Here is a 23130-nt window from a genome sequence, read left to right on the forward strand (position 1 = left end):
TTTTGCTGCAATTATGGGGATTCCATCAGCAATAATAAAGTAAATAAAAATTCATTTGCCCATATCCACAATATAAACATACATAAATGTAATTTCAAAAGGAAATTAGACTCTTGAAGCTCAAGGTAGCCATAGTTAAAAACCAAAAAACCATAAGCATATTTGCGCATACGTATGTATGTATGTATGTACACATGTATATGGTATGTAATAGGAAATGGTGCCAGCTACAAAGTGCTGTTAGTGTTTTTTAGCATGAAAATGAAATCATCGGCCAACACACACCAGTTATCCAAAGTTTTCATTTTTTTTAATAATTTTGATGTCTGCTTCTGCATACAAACTTTTATTTTGAAACATATGTATATGTACAAATGCAATGTTAACAATTAAACCTTAATTGATCTAAACTAATCTTATTACTTTCAATGAGGAACTTCTGTATGAGTATAACGGGTGTTTTTTTAATATATAGAACTTTCTTTAAAATATCTGTTAGTTATTTTCAACATGCTTTAAATTTGTAATAGCGTCTTTACAAATCGTGGAAATTTATTTCCAAAATTCACCCATCAATAAGTGTAAGATTTTAAGAAAAGATCTTGCTCTACTTTCATAGGAAATCGAACTGATATAAGAATTTAAACCACTGAGTCATCGTCACATATTTGGTAAATGAAAATGAAGAAATAGATTTCTAGTGTAAAAAAATTTAGCCAAAAGCTCAAAAAGGTTTTCTTAAGTTGAAATTTAGGCAGCCACATGCTAGAAATTATTTAGCAAAATGAAATGCCTCAAACCTTGCAATCTAATAAAGCTAAACTATTTTTATGTTTTAATCGAAAAAAATATGAACAGATGTTGGCTATTACAGATTTGCCAGCACTGGAGGTGCTTCACATATACAGTATGTATCAAAAGAAAAGAACCTTTTTTTTCTTGTAACTTCAAGATATACATATTTAGTTATGCTTTTTGCTGCATAACTCAGGTTAGTATCGTTGGAAACTTTCCCATAAACGCAACAAAAGAAAAATGAGTGAGAAGTATGCGAAGCGTTTTGAGGAGGTATTTTTATGCGGTTCATGAATAATCGCGGTTCCTTTTTTCTGACACCAAGCGTTAGCAAGTGGCGAATTGATAAAGTAACAGGCATAAATAAACATATGTTAGAACCCCTGGAGCTAAATATTATATTTGAGTATTAGTAGGATCGTGTTCATACCGGACAACTTTGTTGCTTCAATCGTTGCTTGTGATGTTCGTGCTCTGTCAACAACATTTGTGTACTTGTCCTTCTCAATGAGACAATTTGCAAAGTTAAAGCAACAAAAGTTTTCTGTATGAACGCGGTTTACTGAAACTAGCCAAATATCAGAAAAGTCCATTGGCAGTAATGAAAATAGTGAGTTATAGCGTTGACAGACGGCGTCGTTAGTCGGGATTACCGGGGTAGTTAATCTAATTAAAATTTTAGTGTGGCAGACGGTTGTTACGCGGATTAGTGAACAGCTAACTTGTTAATTGGATAGTTTTGTCAGTAAATGATGAACCGCAGGCAACAAATACGGTTATACTAACAATTAAATTGCAATTTCTCAAACTATAATTTCGAACGTGTTAGTGCAAACTAGCATTGCATCCAGTCTTATTTGTTCTTCTTCAAAAGCTTGATTATTTTTCATTCACAATAGAGATTAACTGTCGTGTTTCGGCAGTTTGCCATCGAAAATTCCCCTATTCTGCTTAAATTATGGGAATTAAGGGATAACACCACTGTACACGCCTAAAATAAACACGATTTTTAAAGAATTTTTTTGTATAGAAGGAAAGGGAAAACAACCACTCTGATTTGGGAAGTTATTACTTATATACTAAAATACAAAACTACAAAGTTTGATCGAAAAATTTTGCAAAATGTCGGCATTGGAGGCATTTTTGTAATGTGGTTTCTCTTGAAGGAGCTCCGCGGCACGCAGCACAGAGGGTGCAAATTTTAATCTGGAACAAAGAAACATTTTTTTTCTTAATCTAGATAAGAATAGCTAGAGAAACACGTAGGGGATTTAAAAAATATTTATTTTTGTGGAATTAGCAAGCATTTGAAGGAAAAAACTCTATTTTGGACTAAAAAAACGGCACTTAAATAATTATAACAATCGTTTAAATTAATCTATCGAAAATCCCCTACGCTCTTCTCTTAAGAAGGTTATTATACAGACGTAGTGAAAAACCTGATTAAAAATATTTAAAATTGTTTGAGTTATGCTGCGTGCCAATTTCAGAAAACGTGTTTTGAGAAAAAACGCGTTTAAGGTTTGGAAATTTGGAGAAGTTGTTAGGTAGCAGTCACTAACGCTTGGTTAAAAGCTTAAAATATTTATGAAATAAATTTCGGTAACGTATAAAACTTTTTGTTCTGTATTTTAAAAGGTTCAAAGAATTTTTTAAGCTTATAAAAAAAATCAATTTTTTGAAATTTCTACAGTGGTGTTACCCCTTAAGTCTGGTAGCTGATCCGGATCAGTTGCAATTAATTCCTGAGATAATTCCGAATTAAGTCATTAATTCCGATTAATGCCAACGTAAATCTATGCTATTATACCAGTTTTATAAGGTATATTCATGTTGCCTAGCGGCGAATCTTGCTCGGTAGCTTTGTTGCTGCTTTCACATGCAAACTTTTATAAATAAACGTATTGAGCAGAGAAGTGGTGAATTGAAGGCGCCTATAGAAGTGTTCCAGCGATGTTCGAAGTAACATAATATTAGTAGAACTGTCAAATAGTAAAATAACTCTCGCAAGGTAGAGTAAGGGGATAGCAATTGAGAAAAAGTGCTGGAGCGCAAAAAGCTTTTTGCTCGCAAATATGTATGCATACATATAAATGTCGAACGACTTATTCACAAAATTCTGAAATTCTTAAGCACAAATTATTGATTTCGTATCAAAAAAAATTTTCTAAGAATTTAATGAAAGAACTTAAAATCACGGCTCCCCATTTTTGAAATTTTAAAGCTCGGAATTTCATGTGTGCATCAATTCTATATGTTGCTTGCCGGCAGCTTCAACTTCACTATGAAAAAATAAATACATTTAGCGAGTTGGTTGAGCTTTGGGAGTTTAAAATGAAAGACCAAATTATGCATTTTCGCCATATTTTACGGTTTTACTTTCGCAAAGGAAAGAAAGTGCAGCAAGCTTGTGAAACCCCATTTGAAGCGCCGACATTTCTTCGTCTAAGCTATGCAAACTTTATGTTATTTGACTTTCGCTTTGTGTTATGAAAGGAAATCATAAAGTTTACAATGTTGCTCCAAGTGTTTTAAAACACAACTTTAATTGGCAAAACTAATCGTGAAGATATCAAAAGAAATTGAATAAACAAGGAGGCCTGCGCTTATTTAATGTAGCTGTTCGATTTTCATTACTCAAATGTTGCATACTAGAAATTAATTTGGAGTATTGTCATTGCAGCCGGAAGCCGACCACCGCCAGTAAAAGCATTGCAGAAAAAACTGTTTTTGTGGTTACGACAAGCGTACCACAACGTTCACACTAACCGTCGATATACTCGTATGATACTATGCACAAACATACACTGGAACGTCGACTATCAATTCTCATTTAAATTTACATATTATTTCGCCTTTAATGTGTATGCGTAACAATGTGACTCATAAATTAAACAAAACAAAAAAATAGACCTGTACTGATAAGAAAATGTACAAGAAAAGGAGAAAATATGAAAGACAATTCTTTTTGTTTGAAATTGCAGCTTTCAGATTTTAATAATTCATCATATTCATGGTGTATATTTGTTTTTGGATTTTATTTGACATTTTAACGAGATTAACAATAGGGTCATTTTGACCTCTCTCAAATTTTTTCCTTAATTCGATTCAAAAAAGTTCTTACCATGTTTTATGAAAATATTGAAATTAATTTTTGCTAGCAATTTTAAAATAGATATAATTTTATTTTTATAATTTTCAAATAGAACTTTATTAGCTCCAAATATTTAGTAGAAGAAATTACTGCATTGCTACATGTTACTAAAATGAGTTCGTTTCGTCGATAACTGTATAGAAATAGTTAAAATGTTCGCCAAATTTTCAATGCTTAATCAGTTGAGCCCAGGTTTGCGACCCCGCATGAAACAAGAAAAAGTTATTTTTAATAGCGATCGCTACTTGGCAGGCAACGGCGAACCTGATATTTTCTTGCCACGAAAAAGCTCCACATAAAAACCACCTGCTATTCGAAGGTGGCACAAAACTGTAGGTTCCTCCATTTGTGGAAAAACCTCCAGACACGCACCACCAAAGGAGGAGGAGCTCGGCCAAACACCCAAACAAGGGGCGTAAGTGTCAATTATATTCATACATATACGTATATATGTATATATATCATCCCGGTACGATTTATTCGAAGAGTCTGGGTCGACAGACTTTGTACAAGGCATCAGAGCTTGCTTACATCGGCCGTTCAATTGAAAGGTCTAAATTTGTAAATGGAACGGCATTCACAGCAATAGGGCTTGAAATTAATTGAAAAAAGGAAGATTTTTATATCGACCTTGAGGTCTTTTCTGCCCTCTACTCATCCCAGTACTTCACCTAAACCCAGTTCCCTCAATAAATCTGGGATAGAGCTGGGTTGACTAAGCGTGTGTGCTTTTCTTCTGGTCGTACCAGGCCAAGATGTATATTTATTTTTTTCGGTATGGTATCGTATTTGAAAAGGTGTGTTGGAACTTCCAGGTGATTGATCGCAGAGATGACAGGAATCGGTGGATCATATATTCCCCTTGCGCAGAATGCCAATAAGAACTCTTAGTTCACTCTTAAGGAGGCTTATACGAAGCTTAACACTCTTTTAGTTATACTCTCCCAATAAGGACTTCACCTGGTGGAGCCTCACAGTTAAGTGGCAGTTTACGTCTCGTAGCCTCAGCTATTATCTTCTCGCTTCTAAGCGCTTCCTGATGGGATGTTTTTCCATTGCACGGAAGAGATTGGGTCCTATTAGTAACGAGACAGAAGCCTCTATCTGGTCAATGCATCCAGTACTCCGTTCCCAAAGATCCCCTATGTTCTGGGACACATAAGAACCGAATGCGATTGTGCACTCTTAGTAATTTTAGTTTCTCAATAGACTCTAGGACAAGTGAGGAATTAAGCTCAAACAATGGCAAAGTCTCGATTTCGCTCAGAATGACAATTCGCTCATTCCGGGGAGGTTTCTCTGCACATAGACAGTTGGCTTCTTGGCACTTCCGAAAAATAAAAATTATGCCCAACCGTCATCGAAAATTTCACAAAAAGAATCAAGTAAGAGAATCTCTAAGAGTGCGCATGGGGTCATCAATAATATATTGCATAATTTATCATACATAGTTCATGGGCCCTGTGATGAATTTCCAACCAAAAAAGGTTTTTTTTTTTATTTAAATTTAACAAAGAAACTTGAGCTGGAAAGGCCCTGCACACTCTGAAAGAACTGACAACACTTTTCAAGCAAAAAAAGGCACGAGTCTTCTAAGAACAGCTCATGGTAAAGGACGCCAAGGAATATTATACACAGCTTTCGAAAATCTAACTTTTTATAAGAGGCGTATAGGTTTATCTCTACCACACCCTCTAACCTAACCTAATTTAGGATATAATGGCATACGAAATCAGAAGTACCTAACATCTGAAGTAATTGTTCAATAGTTGTATATGTAATAAATACCCGATTGTTCCTTTCAAGAAAATAGAAGAGAATAACATAAAACATGTCAAAAATGTTTGTTACAAAAATCGGCAGGCACTGTGTGCATATACCTATTTAAATATACCGAGATTTACCTATTAATATTTTTTTAACAAGTTTATTTAATTTCCAAAGAGAATATACTCGGGCAATATGGCAGTTATTTTGACATTTATCAATTTAAGAGGTAAGCCATCAACTACCAGTCCAATTCGAAGTGTAAGAATCGAAGGGTTTGCCCGGCTTCCTTCTTTTGTGTCCTTTAAGAAACAATTTGAAGCACTTGCATTGTACAAAGTAGCGCAAAATCAATCATCCAATTTTGTTTTGAATAACTTTTTTACTAAATAAAAAAAAAATGTTTTTGAGTGATGGAAATCTTTATGTTGACCTTAACGCGCTCCATTGCTTCATTGATTAGTTTTGCGCCACCTTGTATTTAAAGAAGAATAAATGCTACATTTTTAATAACAGAAAGAGAGAAATTGGTTGAATACTTTTATAATTCTAAGCCGCAAGCTTAGCTAAAAAAATATGATGCGTCCAATTTTGAAAAGAGTCCATTAAGCCATGAAGAAATTATTAATACTTTAAAGGGAATTGGTGCATTTGGATGGGACTTTCTTGTTTGGTGTATCACTGATGCCTTGAAATAATGAAGTTTAATTGTAAACGAATACTATTATTAGATAAAAACTAAAAATGTATAGGGTTTTCCAATAAGAGGTGTTATTTTGATATTCAAAGAAAAATGCTATTTTTTTAATATAAATGATTGGATGTTTATTTCATTATACAGAGGAAGGTATTCCGTTAAGGGGGGGGTAGGGTTTAGCGCTAAAAAAAACACTTTTTTTTTGAATTTTTTACAGAAATATGGCTTAAGATACTTTAATAAAATCAGTTGCATGTTATTGTACATCTTTTCAATAAGTTTTTAAAAAATATTAATAATAAAATATTGACAAATAAGCCCATGACAGAGTTTTTTTGGAGATATGTTTTTCGAGAGGTGCTCTGCGGTGCCAATCGGCATTCGTCGTAGAATCATCTGAAACTAAAAAAGTCGAATTTTTCAGTTAAAGTATGACGTAATGCTCCCCTCTACATTAATAAAATTTTTTTTTTTTCATCTTTGTAGTTTTGGTGGCAAACAAACGTAAAACGAGCATTTTTGGCGAAAAATTTCGCCATATTTGTAAGTGAAAAAAAACCTTAAAAAAAAAAATGAAAAAAAAACAGTGTAGGGGGGAGGTATTTTTGATTTAGAAAACGTGTGCCAAATTTGAAAAGAATCGGTTGAATAGTTTCGGAGTTGTGATTGGCACCGACTTTTAAGAATTGGTTTCGGGAAAAACGCGTTTGAAAAAATGACTCTGAGAAATTATCGATGCTCCGCATTCGAGGTAGAGTGCCTACAAAGGCTATAACTTTGAGAGTTCTGTTCCGATCCACTTAAAATTTTGACACAACATTCTTGAAATGATTTACTATAAGATGAGTGAAGAAAAAAAATTTCGATTTTGTGACCCTACCCCCCCCTTAATAGTAGATCACGCTTACAAGACAATATCTTTTTCATGAAATTTTCCATAACGGAATTGCAAAGTGTCTGCCCTATGTCCTCGATAACCTCACAAATTCCATCTTTGAGGTATTGAATCAACCCTGGGCTGTTGGCGTAAACCTTCTCTTATACGTGGCCCCAAAGAAAAAAGTCACAAGGTGTTAAATCACAAGATCTCGGTGGCTAATTGTGATCACCTCTTCGAGAGATAACACGGTCCGGAAACTTTTCCCATAAAAGATCAATGGTTTCGTTGCTTGTGTGGCACGTAGCGCCGTCTTGTTGAAAATAAACGTTGTCCAGATCAATACCATCCCATTCCGGTCATAAAAAATTGTTAATCATCTCTCGATAGCAATCACATTCAAAATAACACCTGTTATTGGAAAACCCTATATGTGTATGTCTCAATTTGTTGAATATCGTTCCGATAGACGACCACAAAGTCATTGTCGTAAATTCTTTATTATTACTTTTTTATAGTCATTTTTAGTGGCCAATCAAAAGCAAATAAAGAGTCTTATCTATCTATGTATCTATTTATCTAATTCAGATGTGATTCGATGATTTACTTCCAAAAACATTGTACAATAAAAAATAAAACTTCGGAAAAAAGTTGAAATTATGTGATGACTTTAGTGTTAGTTCCCTTCCAGATTTGCCATTTTGCAGAAAATACTCGAAATCATATCTTAGATTGTAGAGAAATGCCCTGTTAGGAGGCATATTTTCATTCTTTTGAGAAAATTGATAGTTTCTGGAACATCCACGCACAACTCACACGCTGCTTCTACAATAAGAGACACACGAAAATCTCATCAGTTGAGAAGCAGTTGTTTTTCGTGTGTAGCGTTAGTTGTAATAAGTAATTAATGATCAAAACAATTATTTTATGCTTAAGTCATAAAACCGGACATATTTGGCACTGTTTGCTCACATTCGCATGGGTCGGTATTTTCATTACACACACACAGTTTTCAACAGTTCTCCGTAGTAAAGAAATTTCGCCAACAAAATAGCAGCCCAAAACGAGGTAAATAAAATTGACGTCAGCTTAGAATTTATAGATATTTAAAATCCATATGTAGGTTTAACACAATTCGTAGAGGCTTTGGTTGCGGTTCACAAAACTCTTTCTCAAACATTTATAAATGAATACCACAGAACTATGCAAAAAAACACTGTAATATCGTTAACTAGCCAAAGTATTGCTGCCGGCAAAACGCACACTTTCTTAGCAAAAGCAATTAAAAAACACAAATGGAGAGGAGCGTCACAATATACGTATGTTACGAGTTAAAACAGATATTTGTTTTGCACACTTTGTTGTTATAATTGATATTGTTATCTAAATATGTACACAAATAACTTATGTATGTATGTATTTCGTGTCTTAGCTTCTTCTTACTTAAAAAATGATTTTGCTATAAGCTTGTTGCTGTCTGCTTATTCACTCAAGTAATTTAAATTTAATTTAATTTTTATACGGTCGTTGTATTATGCGACCGCGTAATTCGCCGCGTTTGATGTGTTCCACTGATCGCGTTCAACTGTGCTCCAAGACGCACTGACTGGCAAGGCAATGTCAATTTGGTTTGGCGATAGCGATTGTACAGACGATGTACAGGTATACTTATTTGTATATACACATACATACACACATACGAGTTAAATTTATTTTTGAAAATAAAATAAATTTGTTAAAGTTTTATTTTTATTAGTTTTATTTTTATTAAAATGGAACAAGTTTGATTACACTTCAAAATAATTTGTTCTTTACTCTTCAAGGTGACTTTGAAGACTACTTTTAACATTAAAAACTATACTTATTCAATTTATTTTAACAGTTAGATTTATACTTAAAATGAAGAGAGAAAGAGTTCCCCATTTACTATTACAACAATTACAACAATTAAATATATAACTTACATAGCTATAATAATTATTCCAGTTAGATAATGAAGAGAGCGAGAGCGAAAGGGGAAAGTTACTTATAATATATAACTCGCCTCTCCTTAAAGAATTCGAGTCTCGTCGAATCTTTTACAAATATAATATACAATCCGAAAATTTAATAGTTTCTTATAGTGATACAGATTTAAATCACACTTAACTAATAACTTGAAATATATTTAAGTTGTTTAGCGGTTTTTTTCCAAGATAAATATTAAACTATATTAGCCATAAATATTCATTTCTTATTCTATAGTTTACATTTTAAAAAAATAAATATAGTGTGATTTAATATAAAAAAAATATTAACGAATAGTTTTCCATGTTTTGCTCTACAAATCCATTTCATTTTTTTTATTATTATTATTTTTTTTATTTATTTTTATTTTATTTTATAGACTTTAATGGGCGTCTAAATTGTGCAGTGTCTACTTTATTAGGGTTGCTGTGGTGGTATCTGTTAAATCTTTTAGCAGTTTTTTGTCTAATTGCAGTAGGATTTTTAATATATAAATTAGATTTTTGTAAATTAAGTGTAATATTTTCTCTTTTAATATTTTCTCTATCAATGGTTTTCTTTTTAATTGCTTCAGATCTTACCTTAACCTCTTTTAAATTTATGTGTAACTTATTTATAAAATCAATTGGTTTTAATTTAGTCGTGCTGTGAATTGTATTATTATAGAAATTAACTGCTTTTAGTACTAATTCTTCAGAGTCATTAATATTTTCAGCGTTTTTTAATATTCTTATATGCTCTAAGAGAGTCGAATGCATTCTTTCTACATCTGAATTTCCTGTGTGCGAATTCGGTGTTGTAAAATGAGTTTCTATATTATTTTCTTGACAGAACAGCTTTATAAGTGCATTATTAAATTCATTATCCATAATAATTTTATCAGGTTTTCCTAAAAATGCGATTCGCTCTTCGATTTTAGTTTTAATTGTTACCATATTTTTGTCATTTAGTTTATGTGCCGTTCCTAATTTCGTAAATTTGTCTATTGTTGTCAAAAAACTAGTCTTTTGTATCTGAAAAATATCTATATGTACTATTTCATTTGGTTTTTCTGGTGTTGGAGTATGTTGAAATATTTTATTTATTGGTTTTCTGTCATATTTGTTTTCATTACATATTCTGCAGTTATTGCAATATCTATTTATAAATTTTAATAATTTAGGATTATAATAATTATCTTTTAATTCTTCGAAATTCTCCTGGATTCCTCTATGGTTACCTTTAATATGAATATCATCAATGATATTCAATAAAGATTCCTCGGATTCAATATCACTAGCAACTTTTGTACAATTTATGAAATTTATTTTATTGTTACTAGAAAATAATTCAATTAATTTGTTCTGTATTATATTATATTTATTATTGTCAAGCTCCGAGTATACCCCAATTTTTCCTCTTTTTATTTCACGTCTAAATAAATCATTCAAATAATGAGTATTATTTAAGTCATTCTCAGACACATATATTATTTTATATTTTTTAAAAAGTATTTCGGTTTCTTTATTTTTATTTTTAACTATTCTTATTTGCGTCCTATATTTATTAACAATTTTATTTATTCTAAAGAAATTAATATTTACATTTTCTTCCGTACTATGATTTACTTCAACTCTGCTCAAAAAATCAGCTACCTTATTCTCCTTTCCCTTAATATATTCAATATCGAGATCAAATTCATCTAATAATATTTTCCATCGGATGATTCTAGAATTGGGCTCTTTAAGTGAATAAAGCCATTTCAAAGGCTGATGATCAGTTTGAACTAGAAACTTTCGACCAAAAAGGTATGGACGGTAATATTTCACTGACCATACAATGGCTAATAATTCTTTTTCCAGCGTTGAGTAGTTTTTTTCATGTCCATTTAAAGTCCTACTGGCGTAACTTACTGGTTTGCCATCCTGGCTCAACACCGCGCCAATAGCAGCATTGCTTGCATCCGTGGTCAATACAAATTTTTTATTAAAGTCTGGATAGCATAATATTGGTGGATTTGTTAAAATTTTCTTCAATTTTTCGAAAGCGTCAATATAAGATTTGTCATTAATATCAATTTTACTATTTTTTTTTAAATATTTTATTATAGGGCTAGCAACAAAGGAATAGTTTCTAATGAATTTCCGGTAATATCCGGTTAAACCTAAAAACGATTTAATTTCTTTTACTGACTTTGGTAGCTCCAAGTTTTGTATTATATTAATTTTCTCGGGGTTGGGCTTTATCCCATTATTTGTTATGATATGACCAAGAAAGTTTGTTTCTTTCGATAAGAATCTACACTTATCTATTTGAACCTTTAAATTGTAGTCATTCAGTTTATTAAATACTTTTTGCAAGCTTTCTAAGTGTTCGGTTAGCGAGGTTGAAAAGACTAGTATATCATCCATATAAATTATACAAATTTTATTTATATAATCAGCCAAAATGTAGTTTAGCATTCGCTGAAATGTAGCGGGCGCGTTTTTGAGACCGAAGGGCATTCGAATGAACTCGAAGTGACCACGGGGCGTTGAAAAAGCCGTTTTCTCAATGTCGCTTTCCTCCATCAAAACCTGATGAAAGCCTTTCGCAAGGTCCAAGGACGAGAAATATTGCGCCTTACCTAACTTGTCAAATAATGACTCTATATTTGGCAGAGGAAATTTGTCATCCACAGTTATTTCATTTAGCTTCCTAAAGTCTATAACTAATCGCCATTTCTGCTGGTTCGAATTATCGGACTTCTTTTTAACAATCCACAAAGGGGAATTATAAGGCGATTTGCTGGGGCGTATTATATTTTCTTTTAACATTTCATTTATTTGCTTTTCTATTTCATTTTCTAAAATCTGTGGATGCCTATAATTCTTGCAGTATACTATTTTATTAGAAGTAGTTATTATTTTATGTTTTACACAGGTAGTTGTAGTTAAATTTTGGTTTTTAATATAGAACGTCTTTTTATTTTTATGTAAAAAATTTTCTAATAACTTATTTTCTTCCTTATTTAAGTTTGTAGGCATTAAATCTTTGAATTTATCCAGCTCAAATTTTTCTATATAATTAATTTCCTCATAAGAAATGTTAAATTTATAGTCAATTAGTTTTATTTCATTATTATTTACTTTAAGAGTATTATTTTGAAAATCTATTATAGCTCCAAAGGGCTGTAAAATATTTATTCCTATTATGCAATCGAATTTTTTATCAATAAAATTAATTAATTTAACAGACATGGTGCTATTTTTTTCTTTGAATTCATCCGGCACATTTACTATCACTTCATCTATAATAATATTATTACCGACCAGAGTATTTAATAAAATTGGTTTTATTAAACTTTTCTTTATTCCTATATTGGAAAAAAAATTATAATCTCCGAGGGTAGTAGCAGCACCACTATCAATTAGGCATCTTGTTTTTGTATTATTTATAGTTAATATTACTATGGGTAATGATAATTTCGAGGCTGCACAGGAAAATTTTCTGTAACGTGAATTGCATCAATTTCCATTGGTTCTTCATTATTACTTAAATGTCTATTATATGAATTTTGTTGATTTTGTCGTAAATTACTAAAATTTTCTAAGTCATAATTTTGGGTTTGTTGTTGCTGATTATTTCTGTTAAAAGTGTTAAAAGTTTGCGTTTGAAAATTTCTGAAATTTCTGTTACAATTATTAAAACCACCACTATTATTTCTGTTATTACGGCTACTATAATTAGGAAAGTTGCTTGAATTTTGAAATCTTTGAAAACCATTCCTATTTAATGAATTATTTGCATTTTGAAAGTTATTATTTGGAAAGGTATTGTTATTTGGATAATCATTATTGTTTTGAAAACTTTTATGCGCAAAACTATTCGCTTGTTTATTATTTACTAGTTTTATATCTTTTAATATATTATTTTCTAAATAAAATGTATAAGCTATGTTAATAGATCTAATATTATTTTGTAGCAAAAGAGATTTAATACTAATAGGTAAGTAGTTTACATAAATATCAAAAATTAGTTTTTCATTATGTTCAGGTGTATACAAAATGTCAGGTTCTAAGCTATACTTTGTGTTCATTAAACTTAAAATTTTACTTAATTTATAATGTAATTCCTCAATGTTCCTAGCTTCTTCGTTTAGTGCGTCACTTCTTAAATTAAAAAAACTTCTTTTTACTCCAAATTCCTCCTTAAGCTTAACTATTATACTTTCCCATGTAGGGTTAAATAAGGTTTCGACCGCCTTTAACGCCTTACCTTGCAGTCTATTGCTTAATACTGTTTTTATTGTCTGTACATGTTCTGCTGGCGTTAGCTGCAACACAGTTGCGACGTCCCTCAGGTAGTTGCTGAGCGTATATTCACTGCTCCCGTTAAATGCAGGCAAGCTCCTCGCTTCACGCAAGCTCTCAGCTAGCGTCAAAGCCATTGTGGGTGTTGTTGTTTGTTCTAAGCAAACGCTGCTCTGCTTCTTTCTCTAATGATAGCTGGCTTGCTTTCTCTTTCGTCTTTCACGCCGTTAGCACTGGAATGCACACCGTACACTTTCTTCTCTTTTTCCGTTAACTTTTAACTTCTAGTAATTTCTTTTCCTTTTTTTTTTTTTTGTTTTTTTACGAAGCCAATCTTTTTTCTTGTTTGTCAAAGATTTTGTCCGCTTTAAATATATATATGTACAGTAGTCATATCAATTTGGGCAGTAAAATTGCTCACAAATTATGCACAAATTTGCCGTTTTGCACTCAACTGCGCTAAGTTCAAATTATTTTCAACGATCATAAATTTGTTAGAACTATTCTTTCGGATTAGTTATTACACGAAATATTTTTTTTTTTTTTTTTTTTTTTTTTTTTTTTTTGGTTTAGTTTTTAGTTTTTAAGTTTACAAAAATTTCGCTTTTTGCCACACTTTAGTAATGTCCACTTGAATTATTTGCGGTTCACATCGGTTTGTTGAAAATTTTAACCTTTTCTTTTCCCGATTATCACTGGATATGTTTTAAGTAACATATCCCATCCTCGTCGCCAGTTAAATTTATTTTTGAAAATAAAATAAATTTGTTAAAGTTTTATTTTTATTAGTTTTATTTTTATTAAAATGGAACAAGTTTGATTACACTTCAAAATAATTTGTTCTTTACTCTTCAAGGTGACTTTGAAGACTACTTTTAACATTAAAAACTATACTTATTCAATTTATTTTAACAGTTAGATTTATACTTAAAATGAAGAGAGAAAGAGTTCCCCATTTACTATTACAACAATTACAACAATTAAATATATAACTTACATAGCTATAATAATTATTCCAGTTAGATAATGAAGAGAGCGAGAGCGAAAGGGGAAAGTTACTTATAATATATAACTTACGTAGTTTGTAAAACTGAAATGACAATGACACCGAGAACAAAAACTCAACGGAAGCAGCAATACGTACATATGTATATCTAGTTGACATAAGCAGCGAAGAGCATCATTTTTTTTTTTCAAGTTACAGAACATTGTTATTATTTTAAATGCTGTAAATATATGTATGTATGATGAGTATATAGTATATGTATGTAGATACATTGATCATAATCACCATTTTCCGAATTTGTGGATTCTGAGTAGGAGTTCGAAGCATAGCCTAAACCTTGTTAAGGATTTGCGCACTATCTACTTATAATATTTTACCTGCTTTTCAATGAACCAAAGAATTATTCTTCTTGTTCAACACTAGACGAAAACCAGCAAAACAAAATTTGTGTACCTTTAGGATGTTTAAGTGCAATACACGATTAAATGAGCTGCATAAATTTTGCGAGGCTCCATTTTTCGTAATTGCATATGTGTTGGGATGCTGTGGCAGTACTCCCACTTTAATATCGAGTGAAAGCTGAAACAACTGTTTGAAAAAATATACTTCAACCCATCGCCTCTCTTACCCACAAAGAGAGTTTTTTTACTGGCACTAGTGTTAAAAACTCCCAATGGGAATAAACCCTGGCATTATTGTTATCTTGACATTAATCCACAGGTGACTCATCCACTTTCAGTTCAGCACGGAGTTTGCGTCATTTCCTTCGTGTCCTTTAACCTTTAAATGATGATGTAAATTTTTTAACGTATGTATGTAGAGGTGGTAATAAATTTTCCACGTTTTTGTATTAAAATGGTTAAATATTTAAATAAACCCATCTAAATTAATTCCAGTTACAATATTCAGAAAGATAAATTAAAAACTTTCTGTATTTCTCGAAAAAATTGGTAGCTTATTTTAGAGATGGTATGGAAATCAAATGCAAGTATCACAATGGGTCTTAGGGTCACCGAGTGTTTTGTCCTAGACAAGCAACCTGACTAACCTAACCTAATCTTAGATCTCTAACCGATCGAGCAGTGCTAGCAGCTCTAAACTTGCTCGAATTTTGTTCATTTCCTAACTGTTTAAATGTTTGTTGGAAATTTTCAAGCTTTTTAACGATTTGAGAACCTAAATAAAAATTGTCAACATTTCTTTAGCTTTCCAACGACGTTACCACTGTGTAAGAATAATTTGTAAAACTTGAAACTTGCTCTTGGGTTCATCATTCCTACAAAATTCGCTTCATTTATAAGCGAGATATCACGTTTGTTGCTTTTTTGGAAATCACATTACTGACCGATTTGGGATACCAAAATACTCGGTCAATCAGTTATACGTGTGTCAAGTTTCATTGAAATATTGTTGATTTTAGCTCAAATTATCATGCATACACCATGGTGATAAGATTTTTAGAGGTGTACTACTATTTGACAGACATGCCAACGTCATTCGTTTTGTGCTTTACACTAGCTTTAGCTTCGACACTAGCTTTAGCTTAGTGAAACGCAAAACGAATGACGTAAAAAAATTTTTTTTCACCATACCTACTGAGCAAACTTGGTATCTATCATCCTTGTGTATAGGCATGCAAAATCGACTCCTCTCATCATTCTGAGCATTTGAGTTTATCTACAAGGTGGCGCAAAATTAATCACCCAATTTTGCTTTTGAGTAACTTTTGTACTAAGTAAAAACAAATGTTGAGTGATGGAAATCTTTACCTTGAAGTTTGCTGCCTGTTTGTATACTGAGTCTATCTAGTTCACTAGTGTCAAATATGACGACATGTGCCAAAATTATATATAAATTTCCGAAAGGGTGATTAATTTTGTGCCATCTTACGCCACCAAAATTATAAATTTCCGAAAGGGTGATTAATTTTGCGCCATCTTACGCCACCATATACGTATACGTTCTTTATTTTTTTTTTATTTTTTTTTAAGTGATTAACAAAAATGTATACTTTTAATGATTACAAAAGGCCTTACACCACTTTCAAAGTCAGCAAAAACTAAAAATCTTACATTTACAAAATATTATAATAACATCGAGGTCATAATAGAAAAAAACCATTTTTTTAATGAATTTTTTTAAATAGTTCAACTATAAATATTATTTAACTATTAATACTACTATTACTATTAATATATTTTAACTTTTTCCGTTATAATCAAGTATTCAAAAATAGTCTTGTTAAAGTGCTAGTACCCGTGAGAGCAATAAACTTAGTAATTTAAAATCAATCATTCAACAAATCTCATCCAACATATCTTCAACCAATTTACTTCCTCTCCATTACTATTTTTTCGGCTTTTTAGAATCGCATCTTCTAAGGGTTTTGAAGAAACAAAATCAGCTTGGTTCATTTCATGCAAAATAAATAAACTGTTTATACTTTCGGGATTGCTTTATGATAGTATAATAGTATTTAGGGACATACAATAAATCTTTTTTTCTTAGTGCTCTCGATAATTCCAAAATCGGTATCATTTGGTAGATAAAAGTGCCCAGAATATAAAAATTTATGGTCGATAATTTCTACGCCGTTCTTGAGGCACTGACCAACTTTAAGCCACATTAAAGCCAGTTTTAAATTTCTATTACATGTTATTGAGTAGTTACAGTAACATTTTCTAAAGGCTTCAAGCCAGAAGGAGCAATTTCTTGGGCACTGCTGGTTGACTTTACTATAGGCCTCTTTTTTTTTGCCAAGAGTTAGCAAGTGGCAAATAGATGAAGCAACTGGTGTAAATGAGAGCCGCCTTAAATTACATTTACTTGTAAGATAGTGAGTAATATTATTTTAATGAGGCGAATCTTGCTCGATAACTTTGTTGTTGCTTTCGCAGGCAAATTTTTCGTTAAGTTAATCGAGCATAGAGATAGCGAGCGGGGAAGTGAAGGATAGAGGAGGTCTTATATATTCTATAATAAACGGGGAAAACCCGAAATTCCGGGAAACTAATATATAAAAATGTGTATGTCATTTACAATGTTGCCACACAAATAAAAATATACTAAAGAAATTATGTAATAAAATTTTGAACTAAATAGCAGCATGTCTTTGGAGAAAGTGGACTTATACCATTTTCAAAATAATTATATTTGTAAATTCATTAACTACGAAAATTTGTAATGGTAAGAAGAATGAAACAACAATTAATCAGATTTTTTTGAAAAAAGTTTATAAATAAAAAGTTCAAAGTAAATTGTATTCATTTTTATCATTAACTAATTTTTTGTGAAAATCGACTTACACCACTTTCAAAGAAAAACGGTTCATATCATGATGTCAGGTTGTTTGCTCTTGATTTTGAACTGCCCTAATATAAAAGCATAAATTAATTTCGTTTTTTAAATAGATTAACGATTCAAAAGTTCTTGCCCATACATACGTACATCACTCGAAGACAGTAAAAGAATGTATCGACGTTTTGACAGAACTATCACAGTACTTTGTATTAAACCTGCTCTAGGTGCCGGGTCATAGAGACACAGAAGGCAACTGCAAAGCAGATGAACTGGCGAGATTGGGTACCACATTACCAATCCAACCAGACAAAGCGAACATACCTATACTTTTAGCAACTTGCAAGATGCTTATAGATAAACACACTATCAGTGCTGCCAACAGGCTATGGTCTCAGTCCCTGACCTGTGCAACATGGGCCGCACAAACCGACTGTTGTAACTAAATAGGAAAAACATGAGAAATATTATCGGGGTCCTAACAGGGCATTGTCTGATTGGCAGGCATGCCAGTAGACTGGAGCGCCCTATAACGACTATTGCAGAAGCTGTGACGACATTGAAAAAGAAGATACTATAGAACACTTTCTATGTGGGTGCATGGCTCTGGATAGAAGAATAGTTCAATATTTTAGGAAAAAGCTCCCTGAATAACTTGGCAGAAGTAGCCAATATAAAAATTAAAAGTCTTGTTAAATATATCAAAGCCACAGGTTGGTTCAATGAGGACGATGTAGAGTGAGGAGAGGCGACAGCCCCGGTGGTATCACAATGGGTCTACAGCAGGCCTAGGTGTGTCAAACGACAACCGCTATACTTACCTACCTACCCTACCTACGTATCTCACTCATTTAGACGACTTCAAACCGTTTACCTTTCCGATGGATGTTTTGAACATTTACCAGCAAAATAGCTATGTATGAAGCAAAAAAGCAAATAAAATGTTCAACAATATTTTAAAAGTGCCGCATCATTAATGCAACCAGTATTATTTTAAAATAACAGCTCAAAAAATTTAATCGCAGATTAAACGTTTAGAAAAACTAGAATATAATCAAGTTCGACTATCTGTACGAAAATTCATTCCATTCATTCCATTCATTCCATTCACTCGTTAATTCATTGGCACTTTTCTTTTTTAATTGAATTGCTAATATAGGGCCATTCCATTGTGAGATCGTATCATATGCCGCAAAAGCATCAATTTAGTAAAAAAAAGTGTTCGCTGATACGAATATTAATACCCTCAGAAATAGATCTTGACTTGATTTGGCTTTATTTTGTTTCTTATGACAGCAATAATTGAATTTCAGACCCGCAAAGCACTGAGGAAAAATAGAAGATAGTCTTTAAACTTACTAAAGTTAAAGAAGCGCACAATTAAGTCACAGGAACGTTCTGATTTGAGAAAAATCATATTTGCATAAGGTAAATTGTAATGTTTACATTCACAAGTTGGAAAATATTTGCGAAATCATTCTCTAACGTTAATGTCATGAAACCTTTTAAAAAATCAAATTTCTCTAACAATATTTTATATTTATGTCATAACCCTAAACCTACACAAAAATTGCCAGTTAATATTATCATAAGTATGTATGTATGTATGTGCATATATAATTACTCAACTGATGAAATTATTTTAATGCGCCCTAATGTGCATCATTTTCCCCATTATGCTTCCTCGAAAGATATGCAGATGATACATACATACACAAACATGTAAATATTTGTGTGTAAAGATATGGTTTTCAAAGGAAATGATGAATAGACATTTAATATAATTAATCGACCAGCAGGCCGCCTCATACCAATCAGATGATGCATATTTATCAGCACAACACAACAACAAGTACTCTCCATGGTACAATCAGGCCAGACATACTTATGTATATATATATTTTTTTCGAAAAGTTTGCGGCGAGAAGAGTAGTTTATAGTATATTAAAAATTAATATTTTTTAATTGCATTGTCTTGTATTATTGCTGATGGCTGTTATTTACATGCTTCATGTGCTTGTTTGCTATCTTTTGTATTCGGTTACGTATATTAGTATATATAGTATGTATGTAGGTAAGTAGTACATACTCGTACGTATCAATTTCATTGAACACAGTTATGCAAATATTTAAGTCCACACAGCAATGTATTAATAGCAAAATAAATAAGTAGTAAAGTTGTTCAGCGCCAGAACTATCGTATCCGCCCCCCATCAACGGCAAATAAAGTGAAAACAATGAATACCACTCCAACACCGTTTGACACTCTGCAAGCTGTGGTGGTGGCGACGACTTCATCGATGTAGCGTGATAAGGAACGACGATACGGAAGGTTATATGGAATTTCTACTGACGGGGGTGGCTATGGAAATACTTTGGGGGCTGCACCGACCGAGTAATTCTGACTACTGGCACAACTGTCACGACTGGCTACACGCTATCCCACAAATGCAAGCAGCAGCGAAAGTCAATTTACTTTCAACTTTACTACATTTTTATTAAATTTTATACTCCAGTAATGCATTGTAGCAATTGCCAACTTACACACACAGCAGAATTTTTTTTTTAATTAACAACTTGAGCGGGTCACTCTCGATTACTACGGTTCGCGCGCAAATTACTCGAACACCTTTTTTTATTCCGAACACCAGCCGCTTTTATACTCCGCTTTAGTCAACGCTTCGCAAATAACTAACTGGTTTAAATTGTATAACCAATCCCAACTTCTCTGCCGCAGTCATGCTCAATGCGTTCCAACTAATACTGATACAACCTTTGTTGTTGTGCCTTTATGAGCACTTAAGCTCCCCAATTGAGCGTTGTGAGGCGGTAAACAAAAAATCACACCTACAAACTAACAAAAACGTTACAGTAAAAATGTGTACGAATACTTTAAAGCAAGAATGCAATAACAAAGCGAACGAATCAGCCACCTGGAAATTTCCCCTTTACCATCTCATAACTGAGCTAGACATTGTGTAAAAAAAAATTACATTCAACCAGTCATTTTCAATGCAGACAACAAAAACTGGAAATTTGGAAAATCTCATAAAGAAAGTAATCACACCTACAATATCAACTGCAGCGAAAAAATTGCAAACAAAGCCAAGCACTCGGTTCATAAGTATGTATGATACATTAATATAAAAAAGTAGAGAGTAAGTGAGTGAATGAGTGAATGAAGGAGTATAACATACAAAGAGCTACTATCTGTCTTTATATTTATTGTGTGGCGACCAGCACGACTAAGTGCAATACCCTGCACCTTTCTCTAAATCCCTACTGGATGCTGGCTGGCTACGCAAAGGCAACGCACTCTTTATTTTATAGTTCTATTGATTTCCTTTGTTATGAGGAGAATTGCAACAGTAAGAAATTGCATACAAGTATGTTGTTGATATATGTACATATACTATGCGTGCTTCTTGACTCTTATTATATTCTAATTTAGTTTTTTTAAATTCATACTTAACCACCGAAGTGTTGGTTTTTCTCTTTGTTTATTACTTTCGAATCGCGAAGCCACTCTCTGTATAATTTTATATATATATTGTCAATGGAATGACTTAGGGGGGACTATAGGAGAAATATGCACAATTTCATCGCTTAGATCCATGCGATATCGGTATCGTGAACTCTGCCGAACTTGCACTTATCCAACCATATTAGGTAGCAACTTTAACTGCACCTACTCTGTTCCCAGAAATTCGGAATATCTCAGCCAACATTGTGACGAGCTTTCCTGAAAAATTTTGGCTTTCAAAATAATATAGCAAATCCAGAATCGAGTCGTGCATTTCATATGGATAGCTGCATGTGTATGTATAAAGCTAGATGGCTAAGCTAACCTCAATTTTCTCAACTCTCAATTTTCAGCGACATTTTGTTCATCCCGTATCAATCGTGTAAAATGGCGAAAATGTATTTTTAGGAAAAAAATGTCTGTGAATTGTGATATTGTATACAATTTCTAGTACCGAATTCTATTTCGGCGTAGCAAATATATTTTGTTGAGGAATGCAATGTTGCATAGTGTAATTATTTAATACTCAAAATCGAATAATTTTGGAACATGTTGCTTTCCGAAAACCGCTACTTTGTTCTTGATGAATTTGGCAATTGAGTGCCGTCTGTACAGAAAATTAACAAACCTTTGTTCACAAGTTATTTATTTGTGCATATTCAGTGAATACTTTGCAGTTTTTTCGTTTTCTCGCCGAAATGTCATGACAAGAAAGTGGGTAACTAACTTAATCTTGAGTGTAATTTACATGCATCACTTTACAGGCTCTCTAGAATTTTACAAATATAGATGAAAGAAAGATGACGAAATTCTTGTATATGCTGGTTTCTACATTCTTTCGCTTACTTTTCCATTTTTTTTTTTTTTGTGAGCTTCCTGAACAGAAAGTAACGGATATGGTTTTAATAGAAAAAGTTCATCGAAGACAGTATTAAAAACTATTGGGGTCTTCACACCATTCCTTAGCCCAAAGAGCCTAAGCAATCCGATCAGTAGGTTATCAAAATAACAATCAGCTGTTTGGCAATTGGAAATTGGTGTTCAATCACGAATTTTAAATTTAAAATAGGAAAAAGTGAAGAAAAAAAGTAATAAGATATTTTTACAGAAAAAAATTTGATATTTTAAAAACATTTTCTGCCAATGAATGAACCGAAGCTAAACTGCAGGGGCTTCAGGAGCGACAGAGCATTACCAAGCGAACAGAAATAAGTCGAAAAGACAGAAAAACACATTTGCAGAACTGTCAACTAATAAACCGGTAAAGTAACAAAATTGGTGGAGTTCCTGATGCCTGTTTTTCATTATGGCATTTTTTATGACAAAAATTGACATTCTAATGAAAATACCTGTCATTTAGGTACATTTTGATATAAAGCCATGACAAAATTTTACAATGACGACATGTTGGCATTTCGGGTCAAATTATGTCGCTAAAAAAATGCATTTCAAATGTACGAGTCATATCTCAAATTAATTTCAAAATCTATGACTACAAGTCAAAATACATTAAACACGTAACATCAGCAGGGTTGAAATTTTTATTGTTTTCTATTTATTTTGTAACGAAAGTGTAAAATTTTGTTTAACCCTTTCGACCCCAACGTTGCCTGTGACCAACTTCGGCAGTTTAACAGCTTACTGAAAGCGTTCGTTTTGTTTTTGTCTGTTCGTTATAAATGATAACGGTACTATTATGTATCTACTCAAAATATGACAAAAAAAAAATATCATTT

At 32.4% G+C, this 23130-nt stretch overlaps 1 protein-coding gene across 4 annotated transcripts in view; it reads right to left on the minus strand.

The window, feature by feature from the left end:
• The window catches only part of LOC129253173 (choline transporter-like 2), a 46441-nt gene that overhangs the window by 16084 nt on the left and 7227 nt on the right, over window positions 1-23130 (minus strand). Inside the window, exon 1 of one of the 4 annotated variants that reach the window (XM_054891443.1) lies at window positions 20416-20544. The exons of 2 other annotated variants lie outside the window; for them this stretch is intronic. The gene's annotated coding sequence lies outside the window, so the exon portion shown is untranslated. Of the gene's footprint in view, window positions 1-8733; window positions 8877-20415; window positions 20545-23130 lie in introns of those variants that run through there. One more of the 4 variants, XM_054891444.1, reaches the window with a different exon arrangement.

The sequence above is a fragment of the Anastrepha obliqua genome, chromosome 1, assembly GCF_027943255.1.
Source record: "Anastrepha obliqua isolate idAnaObli1 chromosome 1, idAnaObli1_1.0, whole genome shotgun sequence".
Classification (NCBI taxonomy): Eukaryota; Metazoa; Arthropoda; class Insecta; order Diptera; family Tephritidae; genus Anastrepha; species Anastrepha obliqua.